At 39.9% G+C, this 27799-nt stretch overlaps 1 protein-coding gene across 4 annotated transcripts in view; it reads left to right on the top strand.

The window, feature by feature from the left end:
- Positions 1-27799, top strand: part of FHIT (fragile histidine triad diadenosine triphosphatase) — a 1028576-nt gene that overhangs the window by 23842 nt on the left and 976935 nt on the right. For 3 of the 4 annotated variants that reach the window (XM_054036277.1, XM_054036270.1, XM_054036275.1), the window contains one exon: positions 17711-17759. The exons of the other annotated variant lie outside the window; for it this stretch is intronic. The gene's annotated coding sequence lies outside the window, so the exon portion shown is untranslated. Of the gene's footprint in view, positions 1-17710; positions 17760-27799 lie in introns of those variants that run through there. 4 annotated transcript variants of the gene reach the window in all.

The raw sequence follows: 27799 nt of genomic DNA, 5'->3' as shown, positions 1-27799 counted from the left end.
TCCGGTACCTTTTCCAATTTCACTATATCTTTTTTGAGATGGGGTGACCAGATCTGCACACAATATTCAAGATATGGGAGTACCATGGATTTATATAGAAGCAATATGATATTTTCTGTCTTATTATTTATTCTTTTCCAAACAATTCCCAACATCCTGTGATACCAGATCTTTCTTGAGTGCTAACATCTAATTTAGACCCCATCATTTTGTATGTATAGTTGTTATTATTAAATTTCATCTGCCATTTTGTTGCCCAGTCACCTAGTTTTGTGAGATCCCGTTGTAACTCTTTGCAGTCTGCTTTGGACTTAACGATCTTGAGTAATTTTGTGTCATCTGCAAACTTTGCCACCTCACTGTTTACACCTTTTTCCATATAATTTAAGAATATTTGAACAGTACTGGTCTCAGTACCGACCTGTGAGCGACACCACTACTTACCTCTTTTCATTCTGAAAACTGACCATTTATTCCTACCCTTTGTTCCCTATCTTTTAACCAGTTACTGATCCATGAGAAAACCTTCCCTTTTATTCCATGACAGCTTACTTTGCTTAAGAGCCTTTGGTGGGTGATTTTGTAAAAAGCTTTCTGAAAAGCTAAGTACACTATATCCAGTGGATCACTCTTGTCCACATGCTTGACCTCATAGAATTCTAGTAGATTGGTGAGACATGATTTCCCTTTACAAAAAACCATGTTGACTCTTCCCCAACAAATCATGTTCATCTATGTGTCTGATAATTCTGTTCTTTACTATAGTTTCATCCAGTTTGCTGTTACTGAAGTTAGGCTTACTGGCCTGTAATTGGCGGATCACTTCTGGAGCCTCTATTAAAAATTTGCGTCACATTAGCTATCCTCCAGTCATCTGGTACAGAAGTACCACAGTTCGTAGTCCTGCAGTTTCCACATTTTGAGTTCCTTCAGAACTCGGGTGAATACCATCTGGTCCTGGTGATTTACTACTGTTTAATTTATCAGTTTGTTCCAAAACCTGCTCTAATGACACCTCAGTCTGGGACAGTTCTTCAGATTTGTCACCTGAAAAGAATGGCTCAGGTTTGGGAATCTCCCTCACATCCTCAACCATGAAGACCAAAGCAAAGAATTCATTTAGTTTCTCCACAATGACCTTCTTGTCCTTGAGTGCTCCTTTAGCATCTAGATCGTCCACTAGCCCCACTGGTTGTTTAGCAAGCTTCCTGCTTCTGATGTACTTAAAATTGTTTTGCTATTACTTTTTGAGTCTTTGGCTAGCTGTTCTTCAAATTATTTTTTGGCCTTCCTAATTATATTTTTACACTTCACTTGCCAGAGTTTATGCTCCTTTCTATTTTCCTCAATAGGATTTAACTTCCACTTTTTAAAGGATGTCTTTTTGCCTCTCTCAGCTTCTTTTACTTCATTGTTTAGCCTCGGTGGCACTTTTTTGGTCCTCCTACTATTTTTTTAAATTTGGGGTATATATTTAAGTTGAGCCTCTATTATGGTGTCTTTAAAAAGTTTCCATGCAGCTTGCAAGGATTTCACTTTTGGCATTATGTTACACTATTAAAGTCATTTTAAATAAAGGGTGTGGCATTAGTTGTATTAAACATAACATGCAAATTATATTTGTGTGTGTGAAGGAAAGAGGACTGATATTTTCCTGTTCTGGCAACAGGACTCTCTGCTTCCTTTGTGAAAGTCCCATATAAATTTTGGAAATAGGAGAGCTATGTCTAGATCACATTCTTCCTGGCTTACTTTTTAAGGTATTGTGCCATAAACATGAAAAATGTATGTTGAACATAGAGGAAGTAGATAAGGCCTTTACAATGAGCATTATTCATTCAGTCATGCATTATGTGTTTATGCTGCTCCCCTTTGGACTATACAGTGATAGTGCTATAAATTGACTGATAGAGCAGAGATTTTGTTAAGCTTCAAGTGTTCACTTTGTTTATAGTGTGTATAATATAACTTTGTGAAGTTCAAAGAAAATGCTAAAGAACGCAGATATAACAGTAAATTGTTGCTAATACTGAAGAGAGATATATGAATCAGAAAAAATCTCAGTGTAGTGTTTAAATGGCTTCTCATAAACACTTAGGATTCTCATTACTCCAACATCAGAAAACTAATGAATATTAATGTATGGGATCAAAGAAATATTTAAAAATCAATGCAAGTAAACAACAATTATATTTTTAAGAATTATATAATGGACAAGATTTTAATTACACAAAAACATGTCTCTTTTACTCATAGTTCACTTAGGGTATTGAATATTTGCCATGATGGATTTTTTGTTATTGTAAACTATAAAGAAAGCCAATTACACAATGCAAACAAAACAGTACAATATAATACATGCAGTACATCAGAATGTACTATATATGAAATAATTGAGTATAGGATATACATCCATAATTCTATCAGTGATTCAGAGAGAAATTACCTTTTAATATTTAAAAATTTAGATTGAGGGATTATTGAATCTAACTACTACTAAAAATTGCACATTTTTCGTGATTATCTGTGACAAATGAGAACTTTAGTTAAGATTATACTAAATACTTCCTCAAAAGCAGGTATATTAGATTTTTGTCTTTTGAGTAAGGTCTTACAGGTTTTTTAATAGTTGGAAGTATTTAGTTATATATGCTTAAATGAAAACTGAATTCCCTATTTTTGTTTGTTTGTTTGTTGTTGTTGCATGTTAGAAGGAGAGTGAATCAGCACAAATTTAGCAAGACAACTAAAACCTTGGTTATCCAACAGAACAGCAAGGGGCAGATGTTGCCCTGGAGCTTATTAAATTTAATAGGTATTTTTTAGTATTTAAAATACTTTATACTCTTATTTACAACTCTCCTTGGGATAATGAAATCTGTTTAGTTACAATGTTTGTGTTGTGAGCCTACCAACTTTGACAATGGCCCTGTAGATAGCATCAAAAGGTATCATTCTTGCAAACAATTTGGGAAAGAGTTGTCAGTGTTGTGTCATGATTGAGATGATACTAGGGTGACCAGACAGCAAATGTGAAAAATCGGGGACGGGGGTGGGGGGTAATAGGCACCTATATAAGAAAAAGACCCCAAAATCGGGACTGACCCTATAAAATCAGGACATCTGGTCACCCTAGATGGTACTTCCATTCTGAACTTCTGTTTTCAGCTGTATTTTGCTAAAAAGGAGCGATATTGAGAATTCCCACTTTTTGAGGCAAAGAAGCAAGACGTAATGCAAGTGAAATATTTATCAGAGGTTAGAGAATAGTGGCTGCAGGGCATGTTAAAACCCTCTCTGTAGCTGATGGAGTAGTACTTAGGATGCTTCCCAGTAAGCTCCCTTTGTGCCTTCTTGCTTGGCATGAAAGCTACTTTATGGCCAAGGTTTTGGCCTTAGTGAATAGGGAACTTTCTGGGCAAGTACTTTCAACTCTTGCAGAATCCATGCTTTCCTTTAATAAAGAATTAAAGAAAGGTAATAGAATCTTTTAGTCCTTTATGTTTGCAAAGATAACATTTCAAATGTGAATTGAATGTTAATCTGTGTGGTGCCGTCTGCCTAGATATGTGGATAGCCCAGTGCCTCTGCTGGTTTGCATTGCAGCAGCAAAGTGGAAACTGTCCAGATCCTTGTCAGTTTAGTGGCTGCTGTTCACAACCTGATGGACAGCAGGTGAAGTGAGAAGAATCAGCTCAGTCTCACTGCACTGCTGCTATTCAGAGCTATGAACATGGCAAACAAACACTGAAATTATTCCTCAGAAGCGGAGGACCCAAAACCAGATGCATCTAGAGACTCCTCACCAACACTCTGGCCAGGAGGGAGATAATTTGAGGTCTTTCCAGCAGCTGGGGTTTAGGGGTGACCATGGGACTAAATAGTTTTCAGACCCTCACTAGCCTCCACGCAAAGTCCAGGGACAGCACCCTGGGTTAGTTTCTCATCTGGTCATTGGCACAGGCAGTGGTTTGAGCATTGGCCTGCTAAACCCAGGGTTGTGAGTTCAATCCTTGAGGGGGCCACTTAGGGATCTGGGGCAAAATCAGTACTTGGTCCTCCTAGTGAAGGTAGGGGGCTAGACTTGATGACCTTTCAGGGTCCCTTCCAGTTCTGTGAGATAGGTCTCTCTCTCTCTCTCTCTCTCTATATATATATATTTAGGTTGTAGGTCTGAGGATATGAGTGAATGGGGATGTGTGAGGGGGTGGATATTTGTGTGAGTGGGTAGGTGGTTAATATCTGTGTGGGAGAGGAAGGAAGGGGAGAGGTTAGATGAGACTAGAATATTGAGGTCAGTATGTTTGGGGAAGAGAAGTAGTAGAATAATCAAGGAACAAATGGTGGAAGATGCAAAGAACAGTAAAGAAAGAAGGGAAAGTAAGCAATTTATTAAAGTTTGATTTAAGGATATTTATTTTGTATATTTTGACATATGATGACAATCTTGTTTTTTAATGGTTATAAAGATTTAACATCTTGAATCTCAACCTACTGTCAAATAATAATTGTCTGCGTGTGCGCTCCATAATTTCCCACAACTCTGAAAATTTCAGTTGATAAAAATAGAAAAAAAAATTCTTAAAAGTAAATATTGATATCAGCAATCAACATTATAAACAAATAAAAATTGAATTCTGCTATGCCTAATTATAGGAAATGAAAAAAATAATTGGAATGAAACTATGAGAAAAGGCAGAATGAAAGCAAGAGACACAGCAAGTTACAGTTGCAGACATAACTTAAATACAATGTTGATTGATAATGTCATGCTTAATGATAATACACAGTAAACAGGACACAACTACTGTTTCTTTAATATGCAGGTGCTGTGGCAAGCTAGTAGGTTTTGGATAAAATTTTCAAGCCCTGATTATAGCCCTATCCAGGTAGGATGCTGTTAGAGATAGGTATGGGGAATGTGGCTGCTCTAGAATGAAGAGCTGGTTACAAACCCCTGTTTGGTTTCTGTCTTCACTTTTCAAATAAATGAGATTAAAAAAAATCTCCTGAATATATTTCTCCATATAGTGGTGTCAGTGTGGATGTGGGCAACCTATTGCATAAGTGCAGGCAACATGAGTTAAGACTATACCCATAAGACCTTTAATTTGAATGTCCAATATATTGTGCACAATATTCATTTTCATCTGTGAACTGAACATTTGTGCTGAGTTTACGTCCTTTCCCCTTCCTTCAGTTGCCCTCCTTTTGGCTTGTTTGAGTCTCTCGAGTGCCTATCAAATGCTGTGTGACAAGCAATTCACGTTGAGGAGTATGAATTTGGTGTATGTGACAAGGGAGAGTCATGTAGCTTGATTTTTTCCAAATGTCATTTACACAGAATTCACCCTTAAATGATGAACAGGGCCCCTATTATTTACTACCAATACTACAGTTTAGCAAGTTTATACATCTCTCTTTGAACAATAAAATGATGGATTTTGACTCATTCAATGAATCAGATTAAATGGAATGTCACTTGCTTGATATGCTAAATTATATAATTTTTCACTTAAAATGTATTTTGATTTGATACAATTATGTGCAAATGTACTTGTTTCCATGTAGTCTTTCCAGTAAAGGAATACAGTAGTTCCACAGCTAAAATCCTTTCCTCATCTTTTACTGATACCAGAAATTCTAAGTTTCCACTAATCTCGATGACACAAGGTGGTGCCTTTTTAAGAGTAGATTTAGATCTAGCACACTTGTGTTCCAACTTCTGGCCCAGAATGGAGGGATTCTGGGAGTTACTGTTCCAAGAAGATGCTATATTGGGGACTGTAGGATAGAAACAAGGCATGCCAGGTTTCAAAGTAACTTTCTTTCAGAATAGAGAGAGACCTGAAAGGAACAGCAGCTGCCAAGGACCAAGAGGCTATTGTGGCCTAAGGGGATAACTAATGGGCTGGAGAGGTACCCAGAGGAAGGAGTCATGTTTGGTTTGGAAAGCCAGGGAGCTGGAGGTGTTAATGGACTTTTTTAGTGAGGAGGTGAGACATTGGCAGTGGGATGCCAGCTGCCAGGAAGCTGAGGAAGGACCCTGAGAGAGGCAATGAAAGGAGCATGGAAGGAGGCCTAGAGATATGTTGCAGCAGGACTCCAGGGAGGGCAAGATTCATTTGTTTTGTGTGTTTCTTGGAATCCATGGAACCTGATGGTGAGTCCCTGCACCCAGGAGTGAAAATTTCTTATCCTCCTAGACGGGGGGTTGTGTTGGTTTGGTCAGAGGGCTAATTTGAACTGATATACCAGTAAGAAGGGGAGACCTGAGATGTAGTTACACTTGCCATTAGCTATGTAGAACTTAATAGATGAGGAGGAACCCTGAACTTCACCTGCTGAGGGGTAGCCAAACTAGGCCTTTAAACACTTAGAAGGAAATTCCCAGTGTATGTCATGAACATATGCAATTTCATCACTTTCAGAGTAGTGGGGGGAGGGATAGCTCAGTGGTTTGAGCATTGGCCTGCTAAACCCAGGGTTATGAGTTCAGTCCTTGAGGGGGCCCCTTAGGGATCTGGGGCAAAATCAGTACTTGGTCCTGCTACTGAAGGCAGGGGGATGGACTCAATGACCTTTCAAGGTACCTTCTAGTTCTAGGAGATAGGATATATTTATTTAGGAATGCTAATGGATGAAAATGTTACAGTAAGTATACACTTCAAGACAGTTGAATATGATTTTGATAAGCAAAAGCAATTTTGTGCATGGATAAATAACTGTTTTCATGATCAAATTTTAGAGCAGGGTAAGGACCATCTTCATATTAATGTTTACTGTTAGAGACTTAATTTAAATCTATCATGTAGCATCATAAAAGTCACAGTTGTCTACTTCTTGCCCCAAATTACTTGTATTATGAACAAATGCACACTAGTAGTATTGTATGGGGTAGAAATGTACACTCAGCCATAACGTAATGGAAACACAGCCTCTGAGATTAACTGATGCAGACTGGATTAACTGGATTTTTTCAAGTAAATTTTATCAGCTCTGTTTCTGTATATTTTATAATACAATCAGTCTTCCTTATGTTTTTGTATATATTATAATAAATCAGTCATGCTCATATTCCATTGTAATACAATAAAAAAGTAACTGAGTAATGTGGAATTACTTCCATATGAAACAGTGAACTATAGAGGAATGATTTTGTTGTTATAAAATAAAAACAAATGAGTGATTCTAGGAATGAATTTGAATTTGCTGCTTTATTTTTATGTTTCTTGTGTATTGTAGACCTGTGTAATAACTTTTATTGTTACCTGTGGGGATTTAAATGCATTTAATCCCCATCAGCCAAAATGAGAGTATTACTTCAAAAAGTAAAGAATAGATCTGATAGTACAACACATTAAATTGTTCTGGGCATAAAGAACTTGATATCTGTGGTGGAAATCTACATTTTTTTTGACAATCATCTGGAGATTCCTGCAAACCTTTAATGGTATCTTCGTGCTCACAAGTGGATGCTTCTAATATTGTCACAATCACAATAGTATCTAATGGTTTTTGGAGTGCCACTGAATCAAGTTTCTGAAGTAGAAAGAATAGTTGACATTCTGTTTTAAAATGACTGTATGTTTGACCCAGTTCTACTGTAGATAGTAGTGTCATCACAGATATAGCTCATTGCTGTAGGTTCTTGGATGATGACAAGCGGAACAAGTTGCTTTCGCTCACATTGCTCATCTGGCATATGGAGCAGCTTGCAGATTCTTATTATGGGAATGAAAATGGGAAAGAGATTTTTTCCTTCCTAGGCTATCAACATAATTGAAAAAAACCCACTATCATTGTTAGGACAAATGCATCTCTAAAAGCTGATAGATATTTCCCTCCCATTTCTAGGAAGTGTAACCCTCATCTAATAAACTCAGTGGTTAGTGAAAACACTGCAAGTGCTCGAGAAAAGCCCCTTGATTATACAAAAAGCTCATATGAAGAGAAGGGCTTTATCTTTAGTTACTAAATTAACAGATATACTATTAACTTTGTCTCTGGACAACTCAGGTTGATGTGTCTTGTAGTCCAGGAGAGGCCAGGGATGCTGGCTTTTTATGTTCTTCACCAAGTGATGACCAAACTCTTAGCAGTTGAAAAGAGTGAACTTTTATGAAGATTTAGAAATGTGCTACTCAAATTGTACAGCAGTGAATTCTTCACTTGGTCATGCCATCATTTATGCACAGAGCTCTCGAGAGTTCCATGAATAGAATGAGGCTAGGGAATGGCCTTGTGTGTTACCCTTATTTTATATCCCACTGGCTTGACTACTTCTCTATCCATGACAATGATTCATTTCACTTTGACTTCTAACTCTTACATTGTGATTTGTTTAGACATACATTGTGTTGTTTACAATTATTTTATTTAATGATTTTTTCCCCTTAAAAGTGAAAGAAATATGAATAAGTAGTCATTCAAGTCATGCCTTTAAAATCACTTAGTAGAATAAAATTCCCAAGTACTGTAACTGTCAGTTTGCTTTATCTAATTTATGAAATAGAGGCAAAGGAATCAACAATAACACTCCATTTAGTGTCATTAGATTAGCCATTATAGAAACCACAGAAAGTATATAATCCTTTACTTTGTGTTCACTTGAATTTGGTTATTAAGCTTTGATGGAACTTTCATTTAACCAAATGCCTTTGTTTACAACAATAAACTGGTTAACTCTTTACTTTCCTGAATTAATGTGGAATGTGGCAGTTTCAGTAGATGTCTCCCTCCCTGATCTTTTTATGTATTCTGTTAACTTACTACTTTTTCTAAAATTGTGGCACCGCTTGCTCAAACAGCAGGTATGGATTAGATTGTTGGATAGCTTTTTCTTTAAAGTTCCTAAAGCAACTTTCTGCAAAGGCTCTTATTTTTCCATTTTAAATTTTAGGCTACAAATTGTTAACATATACGTAACTTGTTAACATATATTTTTGTAGCTCTCAATTGCAAAAACAACAGCAGTAAAAGAACAAATGAATAATTTAAATCTTTATTGGGAAAAATGATTTTAGACTTTTCTTGTATAGTATCACTCTATACAAGAGTGAGGTATAAAACTCTCAAATTAAGAGATTTTGTATTATATTGGAAATGAGTTACACCTATTATTATAATGATATTATATTATTTGTAGTGCAATAATATAGTTCCACAGAAGGCCCTGGTCATCTTATGTACATGCTTAGCTTTAAGCACAAATAGTTAAATAAAAAAAATAAATATATGGAGATATACCTATCTCATAGAACTGGAAGGGACCCCGAAAGGTCATTTAGCCCAGTCCCCTGCCTTCAGTAGGAGGACCAACTACTGTTTTTGCTCCAGATTCCTAAGTGGTCCCCTCAAGGACTGAACTCACAACTCCCTGGGTTTAGTAGGCCAATGCTCAAACCACTGAGCTAGCCCTCCCCTTCACCAGAACTATTTACGTGTTTGAGGTTAAGCACATGATAAAGTGTTTGCAGGATTTGGGCCTAAATTAATAGCAAAAATTCCATTGATTTTAAGACGAGCAGATTTGGGCCCTTAAGATTTTTCTTGCAGCATTTCCTTTGTACATTGTATGTTTATTTGCATTATATTGTACTAGTTATACAAATACCTGACTAATATTTTATTAACAAAATTCATTTAAATCACTTTAATTCTTTTAGTTACAATACTGGGGTATAGTGTAGAATCATAAAAATGTAGGACTGGAAGGGACCTTGGTAGGACATCTAGTCGAGTCCCTTGCACTGATACAAGACTAAGTATTATCTAGACCATCCCTGATAGGTGTTTGTTCAACCTATTCTTAAAAACCTTCAGAGAATCCAGAACCTTCCTTGGTATTTTGTTCCAGTGCTTTACCTACAGTTTGAAAGTTTATCCTGATGTCTAGCCAAATTTCCCTTGCTGCAATTAGGCCAATTACTACTTGTCCTATCTTCAGTGATTTGAGGAAAAATTTATTACCCTCCTCTTTATAACAACCTGTTACATACTTGAAGATTATTAGGTTCCCCCTCAGTTGTCTCTTCTCCAGATTTAACGAACCCAGTTCTTCAATTCTTTCCTTATAGGTCATGTTTTCTAGACCTTTAATTATTTTTGTTGCTCTCCTCTGGACTTTCTCCAGTTTGTCCACATCTTTCCCAAAGTGTGGTTCCCAGAACTGGACACAATGCTCCAGTTGAGACCTTATCAGTTCTGAGTAGATATGAAGAATTACTTCTTGTCTCTTGCTTACAACACTCCTACTAATACATCCCAGAATGATGTTCACTTTTTTTGCAACAGTGTTACACTGTTGACTCATATTTAGTTTGTGATCCACTATAATCCCCAGTTCCTTTCCCCAGTACTCATTCCTAGGCAATCATTTCCAGTTTTGAATTTGTGCAATTGATTATGCCTTCCTAAGTAGAGTTCTTTGCATTTGTTCTTATTGAATTTCATCAGCATAGTTTGTCTGAAAATCAGCTAGCACTATGCATGTGTATTAGCTATTTGACATAATGTTTCGTAGAAATTAATTTACATCTAGTATAATGAACTTTTTGCAGATAATTTTTTAAAGGGACACTGCCATCCTTAAAGAGATTGCAGTTCTGTTCGCAAATGTTTACCTACTCATGTAAAAACAAATAACTCTTAAGATTACTGTAACTGAAAGATTACAGAACACTTGTTTTCAGCTTTACTTAGTATATTTGACAGCATTCTTTGTATTGTCAGTTGGAATTAAAAACATGAAACTGAAATTGCAAATCACAAAATTTGGCAGTGGAATTCAGAGGCAGATACAATTGTTGAAACTACTTTCAACCTGTTTTAAAAGACAAAATTTTGTAGATTGCAAGTTGACTGTTCCTTTCAAGTATCAGAGGGGTAGCCGTGTTAGTCTGGATCTGTAAAAAGCAACAGAGAGTCCTGTGGCACCTTTAAGACTAACGGATGCATTGCATGCATCCGACGAAGTGGGCATTCACCCACGAAAGCTTATGCTCCAATACATCTGTTAGTCTTAAAGGTGCCACAGGATTTTCTGTTCCTTTCAAAAGCATCATTTTGGGTTTTAGTCCAAAATTGACATAGTTTGACAGCGATCTCATCTATCCTATCTTGCTTTCTTTAATTCAGTGATGTTTATTTTTGAAGTAAATACTTCCTTCATCTGAAACACACAAAATGCAAAAAAGCAGTGTAAATTACTATCAGATTAAGAATAACTAATTTGTCAAGATAGGTCAGTTTTAGAATTGAAAAGGCAGAGTTCCAAAATGTCTTCTGTAATGTGCACAGTGTTTTCATAACCAGTAGAAGAGTATGTCTGTATGAAGTAAATGACTTGTATGGAAAATACTAGCCAAATTGCAGCAGCAGTTGTGACATTACCCAGGGTACGATCTGGACTGTTGAAAAGCTGTGTCCCCTCAATTCTCCATCCTGATGTGCCTTTTATACTGTTTTGCTGTGAGAGCAACACTCCTGGTCTGCTTTTACACAGCTTCCAGCATGTAAATCACTCCCAGCTATATTGTGTAAGTGGCTGTGGCCAGAAACTTTTGAATTACACTGCAGAGCAACACCAGCAAATTCCCAGTCCAGACTTTCCCCCAGAAATATGCATCTTCTACTGCTCAGCCCTCACCTGGACAATACAAGCTCATAGATTCATAGATTCTAGGACTGGAAGGGACCTGGAGAGGTCATCGAGTCCAGTCCCCTGCCCGCATGGCAGGACCAAATACTGTCTAGACCATCCCTGATAGACATTTATCTAACCTACTCTTAAATATCTCCAGAGACGGAGATTCCACAACCTCCCTAGGCAATTTGTTCCAGTGTTTAACCACCCTGACAGTTAGGAACTTTTTCCTAATGTCCAATCTAGACCTCCCTTGCTGCAGTTTAAACCCATTGTTTCTGGTTCTATCCTTAGAGGCTAAGGTGGAACAAGTTTTCTCCCTCCTCCTTATGACACCCTTTTATATACCTGAAAACTGCTACCATGTCCCCTCTCAGTCTTCTCTTTTCCAAACTAAACAAACCCAATTCTTTCAGCCTTCCTTCATAGGTCATGTTCTCAAGACCTTTAATCATTCTTGTTGCTCTTCTCTGGACCCGCTCCAATTTCTCCACATCTTTTTTAAAATGCGGTGCCCAGAACTGGACACAATACTCCAGCTGAGGCCTAACCAGAGCAGAGTAGAGTGGAAGAATGACTTCTTGTGTCTTGCTCACAACACACCTGTTAATACATCCCAGAATCATGTTTGCTTTTTTTGCAACAGCATCACACTGTTGACTCATATTTAGCTTGTGGTCCACTATAACCCCTAGATCCCTTTCTGCCGTACTCCTTCCTAGACAGTCTCTTCCCATTCTGTATGTGTGAAACTGATTTTTCCTTCCTAGGTGGAGCACTTTGCATTTGTCTTTGTTAAACTTAATCCTGTTTACCTCAGCCCATTTCTCCAATTTGTCCAGATCATTTTGAATTATGACCCTGTCCTCCAAAGCAGTTGCAATTCCTCCCAGTTTGGTATCATCCGCAAACTTAATAAGTGTACTTTCTATGCCAATATCTAAATCGTTGATGAAGATATTGAACAGTGCCGGTCCCAAAACAGACCCCTGCGGTACCCCACTCGTTATGCCTTTCCAGCAGGATTGGGAACCATTAATAACTCTCTGAGTACGGTTATCCAGCCAGTTATGCACCCACCTTATAGTAGCCCCATCTAAATTGTATTTGCCTTGTTTATTGATAAGAATATCATGAGAGACCGTATCAAATGCCTTACTAAAGTCTAGGTATACCACCTCCACAGCTTCACCCTCATCCACAAGGCTCGTTATCCTATCAGATTGGTTTGACATGATTTGTTCTTCACAAATCCATGCTGGCTGTTCCCTATCACCTTACCACCTTCCAAGTGTTTGCAGATGATTTCCTTAATTACTTGCTCCATTATCTTCCCTGGCACAGAAGTTAAACTAACTGGTCTGTAGTTTCCTGGGTTGTTTTTATTTCCCTTTTTATAGATGGGCACTATATTTGCCCTTTTCCAGTCTTCTGGAATCTCTCCTGTCTCCCATGATTTTCCAAAGATAATAGCTAGAGGCTCAGATACCTCCTCTATTAGATCCTTGAGTATTCTAGGATGCATTTAATCAGGCCCTGGTGACTTGCAGGCATCTAACTTTTCTAAGTGATTTTTAACTTATTCTTTTTTTATTTTATCTGCTAAACCTACCCCCTTCCCATTAGCATTCACTATGTTAGGCATTCCTTCAGACTTCTCGGTGAAGACCGAAACAAAGAAGTCATTTAGCATCTCTGCCATTTCCAAGTTTCCTGTTACTGTTTCTCCTTCTTCACTAAGCAGTGGGCCTACCCTGTCTTTGGTCTTCCTCTTGCTTCTAATGTATTGATAAAAAGTCGTCTTGTTTCCCTTTATTCCCGTAGCTAGTTTGAGCTCATTTTGTGCCTTTGCCTTTCTAATCTTGCCCCTGCATTCCTGTGGTGTTTGCCTATATTCATCCTTTGTAATCTGTCCTAGTTTCCATTTTTTATATGACTCCTTTTTATTTTTTAGATCATGCAAGATCTCGTGGTTAAGCCAAGGTGGTCTTTTGCCACATTTTCTATCTTTCCTAACCAGCGGAATAGCTTGCTTTTGGGCCCTTAATAGTGTCCCTTTGAAAAACTGTCAACTCTCCTCAGTTGTTTTTCCCCTCAGTCTTGATTCCCATGGGACCTTACCTATCAGCTCTCTGAGCTTACCAAAATCTGCCTTCCTGAAATCCATTGTCTCTATTTTGCTGTTCTCCCTTCTACCCTTCCTTAGAATTGCAAACTCTATGATTTCATGATCACTTTCACCCAGGCTGCCTTCTACTTTCAAATTCTCAACGAGTTCCTCCCTATTTGTTAAAATCAAGTCTAGAACAGCTTCCCCCCTAGTAGCTTTTTCAACCTTCTGAAATAAAAAGTTGTCTCCAATGCAGTCCAAGAATTTGTTGGATAGTCTGTGCCCCGCTGTGTTATTTTCCCAACATATATCCGGATAGTTGAAGTCCCCCATCACCACCAAATCTTGGGCTTTGGATGATTTTGTTAGTTGCTTAAAAAAAGCCTCATCCACCTCTTCCACCTGGTTAGGTGGCCTGTAGTAGACTCCTAGCATAACATCTCCCTTGTTTTTTACCCCTTTTAGCCTAACCCAGAGACTCTCAACACTTCCGTCTCCTGTGTCCATCTCTACCTCAGTCCAAGTGTGTACATTTTTAATATATCAGGCAACACCTCCTCCCTTTTTCCCCTGTCTATCCTTCCTGAGCAAGCTGTACCCATCCACACCAACATTCCAATCATGTGTATTATCCCACGAAGTTTCAGTGATGCCAACAATGTCATAGTTGTATTTATTTATTAGCACTTCCAGTTCTTCCTGCTTATTCCCCATACTTCTTGCATTTGTATATAGGCATCTAAGATACTGGTTTGATCTTTCCTCCCAGTTTTGTCCTGACCCTCCTTTCTCTCTGACAATATAGCCCACACTCCCTCTCGTTTCCGACCCATCTCCCCAGTCTCCATGTTCCCCACTTACCTGTGGGTTTTGCTCACCTGTCCCCGTCGAACCTAGTTTAAAGCCCTCCTCACTAGGTTAGCCAGTCTGTGTCCAAATAGGGTCTTTCCTCTCCTCGAAAGGTGAACGCCATCTCTGCCTAGCAGTCCTTCCTCGAATAGCATCCCGTGGTCTAGGAAGCCAAAGCCCTCCTGGCGACACCATCTTCGCAGCCAGGCATTCACCTCCATGATGCATCTGTCTCTGCCCGGGCCCCTACCTTTGACAGGAAGAATTGAAGAGAATACCACCTGCGCTCCAAACTCCTTCACCCATACTCCCAGAGCCCTGTAGTCACTCTTGATCCGCTCAGTGTCACACCGTGCAGTATCATTTGTGCCCACATGGATGAGTAGCATGGGGTAGTAGTCAGAGGGCTGGATAATCCTCGACAATGCCTCCGTAACATCTCGGATACGGGCTCCCAGCAGGCAGCATACCTCCCGAGATGAAATGTCAGGGCGACAGATGGGCGCCTCCGTCATATGAAGTCCATCATTTTATTAATATAAAATATGTCCAAATACTATTATCTCAAATTATTAGTTTCCCAAGCACTTCAATCCAAATACGCTGGTTTAGATAAAACAATAAAACAAGTTTATTAACTACAGAAAGTAAGATTTTAAGTAATTACAAGTAATGAGGGCTGAAAGTCAGTATTGGTTACAAGAAAATAAAAGATACAATGCAACCACTATCTAACTGAAGAAGCTAAATGAATTCAAAGCTCATCTCTCTCACACCACATGCTTCAGCAGTCTTGCTGGATTCCTTTCAGCCAGGACCTTTTCCCACAGTGTTACTTTCTTTATCCTTCAGGTGGTGTTGATGCCATGGGGAGAGAGAAAGGGAGGAGTATTTGGGGGCATCTGTTCCCCTTTCTTATAGTTCTCTTTTTCTTTGAAAATCATCTCCTGCTGAGGTTCAGAAGACAGAAAGTCTGTGGGGACAGGAAACTCCAGCTGTTTCATTGCCAATATGTAGGGTACACTGTTGACTCATATCCAGCTTCTTGTCCACTGTAATCCCCAGGTTCTTAGCTGCAGAACTGCCGCTTAGCCAGTCGGTCCCCAGCCTGTAGCAGTGCATGGGATTCTTCCGTCCTAAGTGCAGGACTCTGCACTTGTCTTTGTTGAACCTCATCAGATTTCATTTAGCCCAATTCTCCATCTAGACATCTAGGCTGACCCTCTCTGTATCACAGGCCATTACATTTCACTCAGTTACCAGTATATTGAGCCTAATAACTTGCATTTGGCTAAAACACATCTGCCAGAGAGGCATCCAGTCTTGTTTGCAGACATCAAGAGATGGAGTATCTACCACTGCCTTTGGTAGTTCGTTCCAATGCTTGATCACCCTCACTGTTATAAATTTGTGCCTATTTTCTAATTTGAATTAGTCTGGTTTCAACTTCCAGTGATTGATTCTTGTTATGCCTTTTTCCATTAAAGAGCCTTTTAGTACCTGGTATTTTCTTTCAGTGGAGATACATATATGCTGAAATCAAATCACCTCAGTCGTCTTGATAAACTAAACAGATCGGGCCCTTTAGGTGTTCCACTCTACCGCATTTTCTGCAGACCTTGAATATTTTTATCTCTTTTCTTCAACCTTTCCAGTTTTTCAACATCCTTGTAAAAATATGGATGCCAGAGCTGTATGTAGTATCCCAATATTGGTCTCACCAAAGCCTTAATACTGTTTAATTCAATGGGTATTATATCTGCATATCTAAGTGGAGATTTGAGTGGTTTTGATGTTAAACTGCTGTGCCAATTTGAGGGTGGACAGCTCAGTGTGTTATCTGGCACATCTTCCTCACCATGCATCTTTGTCTGACATGAGAAACCTAAATACTTCTGTCTGATTTTTTTCTTCTGGTTGCAGGATAGTCTTTTTTATCTGTATAAGCAAGTTGGATGGGGGTTATTTAGGTAAGTGCAGGTTTGACTTGAAACATCACCCTGCTGCTCAAACCTCAGATTTCATGACCCCAAATGGGTTTTCCCCTGCGGTATCCAGAAGGACCTAAACCTGGGTAGGTTTGTACCATGTGGGATATCAGATAGCATCTTTGTGCAGTTCCCTTTTGTAGACTCTCCAGCCCTAAGGGATCCTTCCTTCTAGTCGAGGAGATTAGCCATGGCTTCTTTGTTAGCCAAAAGATGTCATTAGAAAAATAAAGTATTGAGGGAGTCTTGTGTAATAAAAACAACAAGGAGTCCAGTGGTACCTTAAAGACTAACAGATTTATTTGGGCATAAGCTTTTGTGTAAAAAACCTCACTACTTCTTCAGATGCATGGAGTGAACGTTGCAGATGTGTAATAAAAGTTAGGCATTGCAGCTTTTGGAAACATTTCTAAATCCTAACAGGGATATGGGAGTCGAACAGGAAGGTAATACATGGAATGAAATTAACAAATTATTTAAAATTCAATTTTAACCTTTTCAGTTTTTCCTGATACAACTAATATTTTCCCTGGTATTCTGTCATTCAAGATGGAAGGTGAAAGAACTGTATATTAAATTTCTCATGTCCACTTACATTACAATGGTGGAGGTTTACTCACTTCTAATTCTTATATGTATGGTGTTCTTGCAAAATAGGTTGCAAAAGAACCACATGCCAGTGCTGCAAAAGCAGCGTTTGAACTGGTGATGTTCCTCGTTCCCCATACAAGGGGAGTGGTTCTTATTGCCAGAGCAGGCATTGTACTTCCACTTTTGTGCATCACATGTGGATCATGCCAGCTGATCTTTAGACTATGCTCAATAGTGCCCCTTCGGCAGGCGTGTGGAGCAGTGTCTTTGTGGATTTTGGAGGAAGCCAAAATTGGACAGAACGCTTTTGCCCTGCCTCCCCCCCCCTGCAAGTTTTCTGCTATATGCCTGTGTGCTATTGGCAGCCAGAATTTGGCCTATGAAATAGTAGTGAGAACTTTTTATCAGAGGTTTCTCCAGCGACTCTTGCTGTGACATAAGTAAAACATGGTTACTAATGTATACACCAAGCATTCTTTCTTCACTGGCAGGCAGGTCAATGCTTTATTTTTTATCCCTTTGTAGCTTTGAAGTACAGCAAAGAAGTGAAATCCATTGAGAATAGTCTGTAAAGGTAAGTGTATTTATTACGTTGCATTGACAAACATTGCCTTACAACATTGATTTTTCTTTTATTCAGGGATTTAAGCATTTAAAGATATAGCTGACAGGACAACTTCTTTAACCACTTAGTTGTCCCATCACACACAAAATGCTGAGCAATTGTTAGAGGGGAAGTGTAAAGAAACAAGTTGATGTGCTGAGGATGGCCATATCTTAGAGCATGATTGCTGACTTATGCTTTGTTCACAGTGGTTAAGATATTCCAGTGTAGCTCTGTTCACTATGATTAATGGTAGGCATGATTTAAAAAAAACAACACTGGTATTGCTTCTGGTCAGTAGCTGAGTAAAGCCCCAGCTGGCAAAATCAAACATTTAAAACAGAATGCAGAGTGGCATTTTAATCTGGTTGTATTAAATTTATTGTGATAGTCAGTTGTGCAATAGTATGCAGCAGGCAACTCTGCAGAAGGCAGGAAATTATCGGACAGACTTTGACTGCTGCAAAGTTCTTCTGACTTTGTCACTGGGCTTTAAATGGATAAAAAGCTGAATTTGAAGTAATAGAGAACAATAGTTAGCTTTGTTTGCAGTTTTTCAATAGCTTTCATCTTTTCTCTGAAGAAAATGTTACTCCTATTGGTAGGCGTATTTATAAATGTGCAACTTAATTGCTCTTTTATTCATACTTAAACTGGAAATAGTTCATGCAGAAAAGAAATTGGACGATAAATTGTGGGCTGTGACAGAGATCGCTTTCATCAAGTGGCTTCACTGGACAGGTTAAAATAGCCTATAAGTTTGTATTTGGTTTCAACAAGTTATTTTTTAATTTTGAGATTTTTCTGCTGTCAGTTTCATAAGAGCTAATGTTAAGAACTGTGATAATAAATATTCCTGGGGGAATTCTGCGCCGTTACACACATGAAGAATTTATGTCCCCTGAAGAGTTCTTTGCTTCCCCGCAGGAAAAAAATGACTTTCTGACAGGGAAGCAAAGGGAAGCCACAAGAGCGGTCATGCGTCCCTGCCCAGCAATATGTTTTGGGTTCCTAGGGCAGACAGCAGAGAGATAAATCACTATGGGGGACAGGGTGGGACTGGGGAAGACCTGGCTGGTGGCTCCTACCCTGTGCTGGGCTCAGCTGCTCGTTGGGGCTGGGGAGGACGGGACTTCCTCTTCCCTTACATGGCATCCAGGGCTGGGTCAGACCCACCTGCAGATTTCTCCCCAAACTGCAGGAAGCTCTGCAAACTCCCCCCCCCACCACGCCCCTCTTCCTGCACCCATTGCTCCTCAGCTGCAGGGGGAGGATCCCTGTACAGGGAGATGCTCTCCCATCCGCCCAACCCCCATGCATCCAGACCCCCTCATACCCAGTCCCTCATGGCAAGCCTCACCCCCCCCACACTCAGAACCCCCCCCAACCATGAGCCCCACTCCCCCTGTACCAGGACCACATCGGTGAGCCATCCGCATCAAGATCCGCAGCCCACTGAGCCCCAACCAGCTGCACCTGGGTCCCTATCCCACTGAGCCCCACTCTTCCAGCATCTTGATCTCCCATTGAGCCCCCTCCACACCCAGGCCCCCATACTGAGCTCTACCCCTCCACACTCAGAGCCCCCCTGATGAGCACCAACCACTTTAACCTGGACCCTCCTGCAGAGTCCCATTACTGTTGCACCTAGAACCCCTCAACAAGCCCCTGTGCATCCAGATCCCCGTGCACCCGGATCCTCCACTGAGTCGCTTGCACCCAGATTGCCCCACACAGAACCCTCTCAACTCACATCTGGATCCCCCCACACTAAGCCCCTCCACACTTGGGATCCTGCCTGGCTGAGCCTGCCTGCCCATACCTGGTGCACCTGGCACAGAGGGGCAGGGCTCTGGAGTGTTTCTGGGGAAGGCCTGGTCCTTGCGCTGTGTCAGGGTTGGATGCAGCCTCACCGCTGAGTCCGTGTCCCGAGAGGGAGCTGCACAGTGATCTCCCACCTCTGTGCAGCCAGTGGCCTGTGCTCCCCAATTCCATGCTGGAGTCTCCACATTTATTTGATAAATAAAACTTGCAGAATTTTAAAATATTGTGTGCAAAATTTTTAATTTTTTGGTGCAGAATGTCCTCAGGAGTAAATAAAGCAGCCTGCAACATAAAAGGCAGATTTAGAAATTCAAGACAGTCACATTATGCAGTGAGGTTTAAATTATTATTATCTTGCAATGTCGTCAATTGTAAACCACTGTGATCAACTGTTAAAACATTTGGGAAATAACAGAGTTGTATGATATAGAAGAAATGAATGTATGTTATGGTATAGTATGTGAGTGAAATTTATTTTTTTTCTGAGCATGTTTACATTTTATGACATGGTAAATTGATTTTTAATGTTTATATGTGTAGTTCAGCTGTTTATAGGTAGAATAAAGCCAAAAGAATTGGAACAAATATTTATGTGGTGGATAAAAGTGTTTTAAAAAGGAAAACTTTTTAGGGGAGAAAAAAATCTGTTCTTATTTATATATGTCAGCTGCAATTTATGGGCTTATAGCTGCTTGCACCTGCTTAATCTTCTGTTTGTTAAGCAAATGCTGTATATAGTTACCTTGGCGGCAGCTGCTGTATCACAAGTGATAAGCAACCTCTGAACTAAACAGCTGTGCTTTACTTGTCTTTAGGGTTGTAAGATAAGGACTCGAGATAAGGTAACTTCTCAAGTCCATCTTTATCCATCTCTCTCTCTCTTTCCTTCTCAGTTATTTCTATGCTAGATCTTCCCGGTATCCTCGTCCTGATCCACAGCTGACTCTTCACCACAGAGCTGGTCTGACCTATGTGTCAGGCAGACCATGCCCTCAGTTATTACTATATTCCTGAGCTGCTAAGGTTTTTCTGCTTCTTGGAGGATGAGCTGGTAGGAAGAAAGGTTTTTGGTAGGAGAAAGAAAGTGCTGGTTGAGCCCAAGTGTGAGCCACCAAGTCTTTCCTCATGCCTGTTTATGGCCCTTCCTCCTAATGAAGCATCGCCTGGTGACTTCTGCCATAACCTAGGAAGCTATCTATCTACTGGTGATGTAAATCATAGAAACATAGGGCTGGAAAGGTCATCTAGTCCATCCCCTGTGCTGAGGCAGGACCAAGTAAACCTAGACCATCCCTGTCAGGTGTTTGTCTAACTGGTTCTTGAAAACCTCAAATAATGGGGATTCCACAACCTCCCTTGGAAACATGTTCTTGTGCTTAACTGCTCTTACAGCTAGAAAGTTTTTCCTAATATCTAACCTGAATCTCTCTGGCTGCAGATTAAGCTGACTACTTCTTGTCCTACCTTCAGTGCACATAGAAAACAATTGATCACTGTCCTCTTGCCAAAAACATTGAGGGCTATTATAGACTTTTATCAGGTCCTCCCCTTAGTCTTCTTTTCTCAAGACTAAACATGTCCAGTTTTTTAACCTTTCTGTCAATTTTGTTACTCTCTTCTGGACTCTTTCGAGTTTGTCCACATCTTTCCAAAAGCCTAGTGCCCAGAACTTGACACAGTACTCGAACTGAGGCCTCACCAGTGCTGAGCAGAGTGGGACTATTACCTCCCATGTCTTACATGCAACACTCCTGTTAATACATCCTCTAATGATATTAGACTTTTTTGCAACTACATCACATTGTTGGCTTCTACTGAAATTGTGATCCACTATACTCCCCCAGATCCTTTTTTCAGCATTACTACTACTTAGACAGTTATTCCCCATTTTGTAGTTGTATATTTGATTTTTTCATTCCTAGAAGTGTAGTACTTGTCTTTATTGAATTTCATCTTGTTGATTCCAGACCAATTCTCCAATTTGTCAAGATAATTTTAAATCTTAATCCTGTCCTCCAAAGTGCTTGCAACCACTTTCATCTACAAATGTTATAAGTGTACTCTCCACTCCATTATCAAAACCATTAATTAAAATGTTAGGGCTGATCTCTGCAAGACCCAACTAGATATTTTCTCCCAGTTTGACAGGGAACTATTGATAACTAAGGCTACGTTTCTGTCACAGAGGTCATGGATTCCATGACTTTCGGGGACCTCTGTGACATCTTCTGGGGCAGGGCTGGAGTAGCTGTCAGCCTCAGGACTGCTGGAACAGTGGCTGCTGGAACAATTGACCTATGGCCATCCCTGGGGCAGTGAGAACAGCTGACTGGTGGCCAGCCCTGAGGCCACTGCAGCAGCGGTCCCTGGCTCACCGGAGCAGTGGCTGGGGTTGGGTCAGCCACCTGAGACTAGAACAGCAGCAGTCAGCCCCTGCTGCGGGAGCAGTGGCTGGGCTGGAGCAGTTGCAAGTCTCGGCAGTGTTCTGTTTGTCCCCCCTCTCCCAAGGTCAAGGGCTTCTGTGGAATTTTTGTTTGTTGCCCATAACCTGTCCATGACTTCTACTAAAAATATCCATGACAGAATCTTAGCTTTATTGATAACTACTCCTCTGAGTATGGTTTTTCAACCAGTTATGCACCCATCTAATACTAATTTAATCTAGACTACATTTCCCTCGTTTGTTTATCAGAATGTCATGTGGGACCATGTCAAAAGCCTCACTAAAATTCAAGATATATTATGTTGACTTATCCACTAATCCAGTAATCCTGTCCAAAAAGAAAATTAAGTTGGTTTGGCATGATTTGTTCTTGACAAATCCATGCTGGCTATTCCTTATATCCCTGTTATCCTCTATGTGCTTACAAATTGATTGTTTAATAATTTGTTTCAGTACCTTTCCAGGTATAAATAAAATATTCCAGGACTGGCCAATGTCCTAAAGGCTAATGGAAGCTCCATATTAAGTTATTTTGCTGCCTCAGAACATTGCTATTCAGACGACAAATGCAGTGGAGCCAGAGTGATACTGGTGAGAGGAATTTTTCAATGTTTCAGATCTATTGATTCCAATTTCTTTTGATCTTTCTTGTTTATCAGGCAAGTTAAAGGGAGTGAAATTTGGTTTGGGATTTTTTATACCAACATGTAAAGTAAATTGTTTCAAAGCCATAATGCAATAGTGATAATATAGTCCTATCCATCTTAGGATCCCAAGCACATTACATGCTTTTATTAAATAAGCCTCACAACACTTATTTGAGATCTGTAGGTATTGTAAGAAATGTTCCTCAAAAGAAAAACCTTAATCAGAAATGCTATATATTGTGTACTTTCTGTACTTTGTGTGTTAATTTAAGCCCTTTATGCACTTGGTTCGCCACAAATAAATATTGATTGTTAAATAAGTGTTCATGTGACTTTGCATTTTTACAGCACTTACATTCAACAATATCAAAAGTGCTTTCTCCGAGTACACTCATACAATGTCTGTTATGGATAGTATCAGAGGGGTAGCCGTGTTAGTCTGAATCTGTAAAAAGCAACAGAGGGTCCTGTGGCACCTTTGAGACTAACAGAAGTACTGGGAGCATAAGCTTTCGTGGGTCAGAACCTCACTTCTTCAGATGCAAGTTATGGATAGGTGACTGCTGTTTTGTAAGACCATGGTGTAGGTCATGGCTGGCTCGGCTGTGAGATCTATGCAAGATGTGGCCATGGACCGTTGGGTTCGAAGATGAATGAGTTTCTGGAAGCTCTCCTGGTTGGTCATTATTTCCAGAAGGAAGTCACATGTGAAGATAACACAAAACCCTCCAGTGAATCAGAGGGTCTAAACTGTGTGTCAGGACTGCATCAGTGTTGGGCAACTTGGATGATGTCTAATAAGATGGATCCTGAAGCTGTACTTTGATACCTCTAAGAGCAGTCAGTTAAACCAAAGATATTGGTGCCAACAAGGCACATTGATACAGAAATACCTTTGATGTTTCAACATACAATCCTGGGTGAGGGTGAGGACTATGCCCTGAGAAGTGCTTAACAAGTCCACAGTACCTTAAAAGGACATGAATTAATTTGTCAGTTCATCTCACCTCCCCTTCATTCCTGCACATGGACTCCCAAACTTTTCGTTCACACCAGTTCTGACAGCTGATCAAGCTCTGAATTCCAGGACAGTAAATTGTTTTCATTATACCATGTTGCTTTGGCTCTCTCAGAATAATGGTACATTTTATCCCTGGTCCAGTGGATTAATTTCACCCTTTAGTTTTCAGGATCTGTTTTACTTTGGGATTTGTATTTTAAACACTTATTTGATCTTCAGCTGTTTTATTTCTCAGTCCCTTTAAAGAAATAGTCCCCCAGCCCCTATTTTGCTACCAAGGTGTATGTCACCTTATCTGCTTTCCAGACTATACTGTAATGTATTTTTTATAAGTTGTAGACTCATGCTTGGAGCTAAGCAGCAAGACTTAATATATAAGTCAGTTGTCAGGCGAATTCCTGAGGTTAACAAGAGCAGCAAAGAGGATTTTCAGAAGGAGTTGTGAGATGCTTTCTTTCTAGGTACAGTTCTACACTCAATATTGTGACCAATGATAGATGAGTGGTTGTGACCTGCAGCAGAGGTGCAATGTTTTCTTTCTTGCTGGCAGCCATTTCCTCTGTAGGTTGTCTATGCTGGTGGATGTGCTGGAAGAAAAGATTTGTGATCTGGAAGGACAAATATGGACTCTACACATCATCAGAGTGGCTGAAGAGATCTTGGACACCATATTTGGGAAGCATCAGATTAGAAAGAAAGGAGTTGGCCACCACAGAACTGGGGAGAGTGGAAACCAGAGAGAAGGTTTGTCAATTTGTAACCCTCAGAGGCGAGAGGAGCAGTTGAATTTCTCAATGGCTGGAGGTAGAAGGGAATGGGCATGGTGTAACCACCAGATAGCAGAGGACCAGGAGGAATTTCACACAGCTAGAAGTATTCAATCATTATCATGTTCTCAGCATGAAAACTCTAAAAAATATATCTGAAGATCCAGCTGGTTGAATGGAATTGAGAGCTATGTGGATTCCTGTGGATGGCTACTCAGCTCAACCTGGAAGATAATCAGGCATGTTCTCAAAGAAATTTCTACCCATCCAAGGAAGAGGGATCATCCTTGTTAAGATTCTGTACTCAGAAGAATGGAGAGGAAGTTCTGCAGACAGACAATAGGATGGTGTGCTGTCTTCCTGGTTCCAAGACGAGATGTGACACTGAGGTGGGATCTGCATCTGAAATTGGCATGCAAAGACGATGGTGCATATTGGCACTAATGACACTGCTTCACAGGAAATCTCACAGATTATAGACTACTTTGGAGAATTTGGAAGGGTGCTGAAGGAGAAGAATGTCTAAGTAAACTTCTCAGAATCCTGGGAGTGAAGAAAGACAGAAGGGGCGGTGCAGTTTGGATGGCCTCCTTCCCAGTAGAAGGGGAACTGGTCTGCTAGGGGACAGGCTGGCTATACTAGTCAGGAGGGTGTTAACTAACAATAAAAGGGGAAGGTGAAAAGGGGGGGAAATGAGCACACATTTAGAACAAAATTGAGATGTTGAGGACAAAATTAATCAAAGCACCAAGGGACATGCAGAAAAGAAATTCTTTAATTGACTGTACACAAATGTGAGGAGCCTGGTTAATATAACAAGAATATTTGGAATTTCTGATTTGTGAGGATAAATTTGGTCTGGTCGATATAACTGAAACCTGGTGGGATGATTTGCATCATTGGTATGTTAAAATAATGGTTATAACCTATTCAAGAAGAATCAAGTGGGTAAAAAGGGAGGAGTGTTGCACTCTGTATTAAAAAAAAATGGCATTATTTGTTTCAAAATCACTGACAAGTTGGAAGCAAATGTTTCTGAATGCTTATGGATCAGTGGCCTAGCAGATAAAGCACAAGATGAGGTACTAGTAAGTGTCTGCTATAGACCTCCAAATCACAACAGAGAACAGGGTGACCAGGCCCTATCTGTAATGTGTGTGAGACAAAAAGCTATGTTATCATGGGGGAATTCAATCTGAGCGATGTATGCTGGGGTCTCATGCTGCCAGTATTAAACTGTCCTTGGAATTTCTAAAAATTATTGATGCCAATTTTCTAACTCAAAAGTGTGTCAATTAACTCAGGGGAATTTTATATTAGACCTCATTTTGACAGATAAAGAGGAATTGATGACAAAAACTAAAAATTTATGGTAGCCTAGGTACAAGTAATCATGAATTGATTATATTTGTTGTGTGCAAACAAAGTCTAAATCAGTAACATGCTTGGTGATTTTAAAAAGGCCAATTTAACAAAGCTGAAAACAATTATGAGTCAAGTCAGCTGAAAGAACTGAAACAAAATTTTTAAGAATGTTTTCACTAGATGCCCAAAAATGACAATTCAGGAAAATGACTACACTAGTTAAAAAAAAACTAACTTGGCTTAGAGGGGGAAAGTAAGGCTATATATATATATATATATAAAGCTATGAATTGTAGAAAATTAGTAAGGAAAGCTAAAGGACACAAGGAGACTGTGACGGGGATCCCTGGAGTGCAGCCTTGGACTGTGGGACCGCTGTGCTCCCGTAACTCTCCAGCCTGGGCTGTCTCTCACAATGCTTTGCTAGTGACAAGCAGCGAAACCCTCTAGGCCCTGTTAATACTCAATTCAACAGCATGTGGAGCCCCACTTCCAGCTAGATTGCATGAATGCTCCCAGAGCCACTCAGGAATCCCACAGAGAAAGGCAACAGCTAAATCCCCCCAGCTCCAGCCGTATACCTCCGGAATATACCATAGTGCACTGCTCAGGATGAGGAGTGCAAATTTATAAATTGGTTCACCACTTCATCAATGGAAAGTGGATATACATCAGCCTTTGCAAACCTGAGCAGATTTACCACACGCTTCAGGCAAACTCACTTGCAAAGAAAATCAGTAAAAGAAGTTTATTGACTACAAAAGATAGACTTCAAATGATTATAAGTGATAGGGAAAAAGTCAGAATGGTTACCAAAATAAAATAAAATATAACCATGCAGTCTAACCTCTCAACCCTATTAGACTGGGCATTGTGATTAAGAAACCAGAACGATACATAATCAAAATGGAACACATTCAGTGGGTCAAAAACTGGCTAATTGATAGATCTCAAACTGTAATTGTAAAAGGGGAATTATCCTCAAGCGGATGTAATTCCAGTGGGGTCCCACAGGGATAGTTTTTTTCTTATTAATGACCTGGAAGAAAGCTGGAAGAAAACATAAAATCATAACTGCTAAAGTTTGCAGATGATAAAGATTAGAAGAGTGGTAAATAATGAGGATAAGTCACTGCTACAGAGTGATCTGGATCACTTGGTATGTTAAGGGCAGGCAAGCAATATACATTTTGGTGGCCTGGACAGTGAGGCACCCCAGAGAGGGGAACTGAACTATAGTGACCCAGCTAGAGAGCTGGAGCCAGGAAGCCCCAGGAGGGTGAAGACATTGTCTCCAGAGGAGGGACAATCAGAGGGAGAGAGTATGCAGGGGCGCACTCAGTCAAGGGGGCGCTCAGAAGAGGTGTGTGCATCCCGTTACAGATGGATAAATGGGAATCTTGAGTAGGAATAGGGAAGTTATATTATCTCTATATTTGACACTGATGTGATCACTACTGAAATTCTGTGTCCAGTTCTGGTGGATGGATGTTGAAAAATTAGAGAGGGTTCAGAAAAGAGCCATCAGAATGATTAAAGGACTGGAAAATATGCCTTATAATGAAAGATTCAAGGAGCTCAATCTATTTAGCTTAATGGAGAGAAGGTTAAAGCATGACTTGATTATAGTCTATAGGAATCTATATGTGGAACAAATAAATATATGATAACAGAGGGCTCTTCAAGCTAGTAGGTATTACAAGGTCCAGTGGCTGGAAGTTGAAGCTATACAAATTCAGATTGGAATTAAGGCACAAATAATTGGCCATTGGAACAAGGCCAATTAACAAGGGTTATGGTTCCTTCTCTGTCACTGGAAATCAAGATTGAATGTTTTTCTAAGAGAGATGCTCTAGTTCAAACAGGAATTTGCCATGGTCTGTGTTATGCAGGAGGTAAGACTAGAGGATCACAGTGGTCCCTTCCGGTCGTCTTATCCACAA

The sequence above is a fragment of the Malaclemys terrapin genome, chromosome 7 (assembly GCF_027887155.1).
Source record: "Malaclemys terrapin pileata isolate rMalTer1 chromosome 7, rMalTer1.hap1, whole genome shotgun sequence".
NCBI classification, from domain to species: domain Eukaryota; kingdom Metazoa; phylum Chordata; order Testudines; family Emydidae; genus Malaclemys; species Malaclemys terrapin.
Note: the sequence above shows the minus strand (reverse complement) of the source record. Positions and strands in the feature narration are given on the sequence as shown.